Source organism: Leptidea sinapis, chromosome 11, assembly GCF_905404315.1.
Source record: "Leptidea sinapis chromosome 11, ilLepSina1.1, whole genome shotgun sequence".
NCBI classification, from domain to species: domain Eukaryota; kingdom Metazoa; phylum Arthropoda; class Insecta; order Lepidoptera; family Pieridae; genus Leptidea; species Leptidea sinapis.
In genome coordinates, this window is record NC_066275.1 from 12,228,947 (window position 1) to 12,236,369 (window position 7,423).

Here is a 7,423-nt window from a genome sequence, read left to right on the forward strand (position 1 = left end):
TAATTTTAGTAAATATTTATTCATTTATTATCTACATAATCATAACAATGTAGTCTTATATAGTCTTTTCATATAGTTTTTTTTTAAATTTAGTTAACATTATCCTAAAATCATCATAGTGGATGAGTTTATGGTAAAGATGCATTTCAAAACAGTGCTCATTAATAGGTATCTTATATTACATCTTATTCTTAAGGATTTTTGTTGGTGAGTTGAATTTTACTATTTATTATTATATTATCAATTCAAATATGTAAAGAGAATTGTTGGTATATTTTATTAACTATCTCTACTTTTGGAATGGTTTTGATAACATATACACATATTATTTTATTGCAGTGTACTTTTATTCCAGAATAATAGTCGGGTTGCTGTTAGAGGCTAACCAAGTATTATTTAGGTTACCATTGCAATTAAAGTGTACTAGATTCGCGGGAGAAAAAAATATGTTTTTTTTTTTTTTATTATCTAAGTCGGATCTGCGATCAGTCACAAGACTATAAGCGGATGAGTTGGGTGAGTATGACGTTTAGACTAAGAGACCAGTGTCTCATCTGCCTTCCTATAACACATCCTTCCTTTTCAGCCTTTTCATTGCTCTGGGACGGATTAGGAGATCATTAGCCAGGGTATATGGGTGAACCGAGAGGCGATCAGCGTATTTCCTTTTGAATTTATCAATTTCCGACTGAACACTGGGAACGCCAAGATATTGATGGATCTCGTCATTTCTGGAAAACCATGGGGCACTTGTGATGGTACGCAGGATGTTGTTTTGCACACGTTGGATGAGTATGATGTTGCTTTTGTTGGCAGAGCCCCACGGTGGAATTCCGTAGGTCCAGTTGGGCTTCAATACAGCATTGTAGATTAGAAGCTTATTGTCAGTAGACAGGACAGAGTTTCTACCCATGAGCCAGTGAAGGTTTCGGAACCTGTGATTAATTTCATGCCGTTTCTTCTTTACGTGAGAAATCCAGGTGAATCTTCTGTCTAAGCTAAAGCCTAGGTATTTCACTTTCTCAGAATCTGGTAGAACATTAGAGCCAAGTTTGACAGGATGGCAATTTTCCCTTCTTAACGAGAAGGTGATGTGGTTCGATTTTTGAGCACTTGCCCGAATGCGCCATTTATTCATCCATGCTTGGGTCTTGTCTAAAAGCTGTTGGAGCTTATTACTAGCCTGTGCTGGGTCTTCATCGCTTGCAATGTAGGCTACATCATCGGCATATGTTACTACGGTGACGTCTTCAGATACCGGTAAGTCTGAAGTAAATATGTTATACATTACGGGACCAAGTACTGAACCCTGTGGAACGCCGGCTTCAATTTTTCGTAGCGTAGATCTGACATCTCCCTGTTTCACTTGGAAAAGCCTGTCTTCGAGGTAGGGCTTGATGATGAGGTAGAGAGAGTGTGGAAGTTTGTCTTTAACTTTGTACAATAGCCCTTTGTGCCAGACTCTGTCAAATGCTTGGTGAACGTCTAAAAATGCCGCAGAGCAGAAAAGTTTCATTTCAAAGCAGCGTCTGATCTCGTGATAAACCCGATGCATTTGCTCAATTGTCGAGTGCTGTTTCCGAAACCCGAACTGGTGCTTTGGAATGATGTTGCAGTTTACCATGAGTTCATTCAAGCGGACTAAAAATATTTTTTCCCATAATTTTGATATCACTGGAGTTAAACTTATTGGTCGGAATGATGAAGCTTCATGAGGAGGTTTTCCAGCTTTGTGAATCATAATAATTTCCAGATTATGGAAAAATATGAAGTTCTCAAGGTAGCATTAAAGAGTGAGGCAAGAAATGTTATGCATTTTCTGGGAAGATTTTTAAGAATTGTGGGAGTAATTAAATCAAATCCAGGTGCCTTGTTGGAATTCAGTCGTCTAATCTCTGACGCGATTTCCTTTGGAGATGTGGGTCGGAGAGGCAGGCATAGCTGGAGATCTTGTCCAAGTACTTTATCAATCTCAGATTCATCGCCACCATCATTCACCTTGAATGCATTTTCAAGATAATTGGCAAATACTTCTGCTTTCTCAGCGTGCGTTCGAGCCCATGAGTTTGATTGTTTGAGGGGAGCGTGATGTTCTTGCGGCTTTGCAAAGGATTTAGCAGCTTTCCAAAGCGACGTTTCGCCCTTTCCCTGAGGTGACACTCTTTCGAGAGTATTTCGGAATGAAGAATTTGCCTGTTCTTGCAATAGCTTCTTTAGCTGTTTTGCTGCTCGGTTGAAGGCGGTTTTATCTGCAGGATGGCGAGAGTGATGCCAGATTCTTCGTAGTCTTCGTTTCTCTCTAAGGCTTTCTTTAATATCTGCTGATTGTAGTGACACCTTTGGAAGGCAAGTGGAGACTGGTGAGTTTTTCCACGCCGATACTTGGATCAGGTTTGTGAGAGGTACAAGCAAGCATTGTCAATATCCTCCGGAGTTTTCATACGAACATTTAACTGGATATATTCGTCCAAGAAATTACGAAAGCCATGCCAGTCAGTTTTTCCATTAGATAAGGAGTCAGATGGCTCGGCATGAATGACTGAAGTACTTAAGGTGAGGATTACCGGCGTGATCAGATGAACCGTCAAGGCTCGATTCTACAGTGGAGTAAAGATGGCTGATCCCCTTGGTTGGTGACAAAGAAGTCCAACAAATCTGGGGTCTTGTTAATACCTGTTGGCCAGCTCGTCGGTTCTCCCGAGGATATTGGAGTGAGGTGGAGACTATCCAAGCAGCTTTTAAGCGTTCGGCCTCTAGGAAGAGTCATGCGAGAACCCCAATATGTATGCTTAGCGTTCCAGTCCCCTCCTGATATGAATTTGGTTCCAAGGTGAGAAAAGTAGTCTTCAAACATTTGACAGGTTATTTTATGCTTAGGTGAGCAGTAAACGGCGGACAATGTAATCGGACCTGCTCGGTCATCAAGTCGTATGGTAGTAGCCTGAATATATTGGGTAGAGTATGAACTCTACCCAATATATTAAGGCTACTACTGGAGTCATCTCCAGCACGGTATGCTTAAGGTTTGATCTTATCCCTATTGCGGTGCCCGCATGAGCTTTGCCTATGTCAGGATGAGGCGTAAAGTAGATGTTGAAATCCTTCATCGGTAGAGACTATTTTTTGAGGAATGTGACTCTGAGATAAGAACTATGTCAAGATTATTATTTTTAATTACTTCTTCAAGTTCAAGTATGTTCGATGACAGCCCATTGATGTTACAAGTTGCTATACGTAAGGGGATTACGAATGTAGTTTAGAGACAACGGACGTCAATAGGTTTAAGAGAGTACCTATCTGTTGAATGAGTTGTTCTATCTTTTCGGATTGTTTTATTAAGATTTGTTCAATCCGACTTTGTTGAGGGTTGGGTTCAGTCTCACAGTCAGTGTTAGGGCTGCCTCTATTTGCTGTAATATCAGAGTAGCTTCGCTTGTCACGGAGTTGGGTGGGATTAGGTGCTAGCGAGGGTTTGTTGGGGTGATCATGTGGTTCAGTTGGTTTAGTTAATTTCATGTCATTCATAGGTCGAGTAGGGTGTTTTCTGTTTTGGTTTGCCTTTCTGGATGCGATTTCCAAATAAACCTGACAGCCTTTATAGTTTGCAGGATGGTCGCATGTGCACAAAGCACACTTTGCTGGAGATTTGCGATCTTTCTTTGGACAATCAGCGGTCTTGTGTCCTTCCCCGCATTTAACGCATCTATAGGGCCGCATGCAGTTATTTTTGGAGTGACCATATTGCTGGCAGCGCTGGCATTGAACAATTGTTTTCGCTTTTCAAGGGTCTTCTATTATTACTCGCTGGTGGTGGATATACTCTATATTTTTCACTGCTTTGTTGTTATTATTTGGTTCCAAATTGACGAAAAATGTAAAAGATGGAGTTTTGTCTGGACCATATCGGGCGTTAATTATTTCTCCACGGACTTTATTACCAGTAGCTTCTATCGCATCGATTATTTCACTGAGGTGTGGTATAATGAAGTTTCTTTGTTACTATGCGATATGCCTTCTTTTCTTTTGGCGTAAACGTGTGACCTATCAAACCTTAGGCCCTTATTGCCGATATCACATCCTTGTAGGTTTCCGGGCAATCTACAAGAACTCGCAGAAAATTTTTGTTTGCTATCCTTATTTTAAATAGTTTGGCATCACATACTGATTCTATAAATTTAGACAATTCATTTACGTCTTCTATTCCATATAGAACGATAGGCGGAGGCTTATTCGTTTTTAGGTTCGGTGTGGAATTCTTCTCATTTAAGGCTAGAGGAGAAAACCTATTTGATACTGGCACGGGAGTGCTGTTTGGTGGTGAATCGCTTGTTCTTTTCCGCTTGTTAGTACCTGGCACCCGCTGCCAGGGTGGAGGTGCTTGCTGGGTGCATGGGTTATCAGTCATATCCAGTGTGATTGTAGTTCTGATTGGTTGACAGATTTAGACATATCGCTAAGAGAAGCTGAGCGTGTTCTATTAAATAGTCCGGAATGGAATACTTGTTGAGTGAGGGTTTTTTGATTGGTTTTGGGTGAGGTAGTTTTGTTTTCGTTCATATTAGTTTTTATTCCCACGAGTAAGGTCGAATTTAGTAGTCACTCTCAGGGTGACGCCTATTCCTGAGAGAAGGCATTGGTTCAACGACACGTCGCCCAGTGTGTCGAGGTTGGTCGCTAAAGACTGAGTTAACCCATCAGTCATTCATCCTATTAGCGCGTGCCTCACTGTAGGATTGGGGGATTAGTTAGAGAGGTTACCTTCCTCGCGGTCCGAGTGGCGAAGTTCAGTTCCGTTCCTGCGCAACATGACCGCAGGTTTACGGTCTGGGGAGCCGGTTAAGGCTACACTTCGGTTTTTCTGTCGGGGTTGTCTCCCTTATCTAGAAAGTCGGTTTTAAGGCGCCAACAATTCGCCTGTGCCCTTCATACTTCGCTAATACAGTCATGAGATAGGTGAGGATGTGTGACACTCATAAGGACTGTAACATTGCCCGGGGTAGACGAACCACCTGAAAGTTCACATGGATCCACCCTAGCCTGTACGTCGGCAGAACTAGAGGCAGCGAGGACGTGTATGATCGGACTGGATGATGCGCGCCAGTAGCCCAGTGCCACACACCTGAGCGTACGCTATTGGCTCTATCTCAGCATTTATTAATCATGTCCAGTGGTACAACTTGCATAAACTCATCATTGTTTGTTTTTACAGGATAGGTAACAGTTAACATGAAAGATCAGAAATGGCTATTTCTGTTCTCTGAAACTGGCATATGAAAAATTTAAGGAAATCATACTCTATGCTGTTGATGATAGATGTTATAATAAGATATTATGGAAAGAATGTAAAGGTCAGTGGTGACATATTTATTTATACCTTTTTGTGTATTGAAATATTTAATCAATCCATTTTAATTCTTTATGATGATATATTTAGTGGGAATCTCTTTGATTAACAATGAAATAATAGTTACACAATTCTGAAATAAGTACTTGAAATACTACTTTTTTGAGAAAAAATTGAAAGCTATTTAGTTAACAAAAATTTTTTTTTCAGGTCTTGACTGTATTACGGAGGTGTACATTCGATCATCAGGAGCTCATGTAGTAACTAAGAAGTTAATAAACTGAAACTTAACATTGATGAAACCTATACTGAAGAATACTGTGACTTCTAAAATACACTCAGCGGCACAATTAACCGCCCACCCTTTTAAAGTGGCAAATTTTGATGTTATCGCAGTTGTAAGTTATTGGGCATAAATAAGTCAAGTGTTAAAGAAATGTAGTGACGAAAAAATTACAAACTACCCACTTAACTTTGTTTTTTTTACGCATAAGTTGTGAATAGGATAAATATCGAACTTCGTCTCGTTATCGTTGCCATACTGCTTACATTGCTTCAGTGGCATTAAAAGTAAACAATTTGAGTTTGTTTTGGTTTCGTAACTTAGTAAGCTAGTGTTTGGACATCACAAACATGCTAATTCAGTGGCGAGAGCCGTCTCTCTTATCGACGAAGGGTTTAGTCAGCGTTACGTGGCGCGGAAGCTTGGTGTCGCACGTACCACCTTAAGGGATGCAGTGAAACGGTTTCGGGAAACTGGCTCTTATGAGCGAAGACCAGGACAGGGCCGAAAAAGATGCACCTCCGCTCGTGACGACCGATTTCTTGTGACCAATGTTCTAAGAAATCGGTTCACTACAGCTGTTGAGGCACGAAACCAACTTCGTGAGGTTCGCAATGTTCAAGTGAGTGAAAGAACAGTGAGAAGAAGACTAGGAGAGAATGCCCTTGGAGCTTTTCGACCATCTCGAGTGCCACAATTGCTCGTAGGCCACCGGAGAGAAAGACTTCGTTTTTCCCGAGAGCACGCCGAATGGAATATGGAACAATGGAAGAAAGTTATGTTTACTGACGAGACAAGAATATGCTTGCACGGTCCTGACGGTCGCCAGCGTGTATACAGACGCAAGAATGAAAGGTTGGCACCATGTACTGTTGTGGAAACAGTAGGTTACCAAGGTGGCTCTATCATGATATGGGGCGGCATTACTTACGAAGCACGCACCGACTTGGTTATCTTCGAAAGAGGTGGAATAAATGCTCAGAGGTATGTAACAGAAGTGTTGGAACCTCATGTAATGACGATCACAGTAGTGTAGTACTCAAGTAAGTAGCAACCATTTTAATGAAAAAATAAAATTTTATTTGTTTCTGCATTGTTTGATTTTCCAACAATTAGTTTCTTTTTAATGAAAATAAGGGACGAGACGAGCAGAACGTTCAGCTCATGGTAATTGATACGCCCTACCCATTACAATTCTGAGCGGTACTACAATTGCGCTCGTCACCTTGAGAGATATGATGTTAAGTCTCATTTGTCCAGTAATTACACATTAAGCTACGGCGCCCTTCAGACCGAAACACCGTAATGTTTACACATTACTGCCTCACGGCAGAAATAAGCGCCGTTTTGGTACCCATAATCTAGCCGGCTTCCTGTGCAAAGGAGGAGTTTGTCATGGGACACCGCAAGAGCATTAAAACCTACAAACAAATCGAAATCCAACGGTAGTCAATCAACCTACTGAATAATGTCAAAACTAACAGAAGTAGGTTCCTAATTGAAATAATTACATCACGTTTAGATTCGAATAATTTGGCTTTGTCGTCACCTACCTTATATTCCTCCGAACTCTCTCTTTGCTATATGTGTTAGAAAACACACCATATAACGATATCTAGCAGTTTACACAGAACTGGATCCTCGACTAAGCGAGCAGCTCTGCGTTGCACACTGTCAAATGGCGAACCATCTCGAAAGTTGATACTGGGGCGAGCCAGACCAGATTTGACAGCAATACTCTCGTAATAAGTGGCTGGACCTGCGCTTTGTATAGCTCTATAATGTCAGCCGGCTTG

The 7,423-nt window shown here is 41.1% G+C and overlaps 1 long non-coding RNA gene across 1 annotated transcript; it reads left to right on the forward strand.

The window, feature by feature from the left end:
• Positions 1–163: 163 nt before the first annotated feature.
• Positions 164–6,714, forward strand: LOC126966954 (uncharacterized). Its single transcript, XR_007729856.1, has 2 exons — positions 164–5,348; positions 5,555–6,714. It is a non-coding gene; the product is annotated as an uncharacterized LOC126966954 (long non-coding RNA).
• Positions 6,715–7,423: the final 709 nt, after the last annotated feature.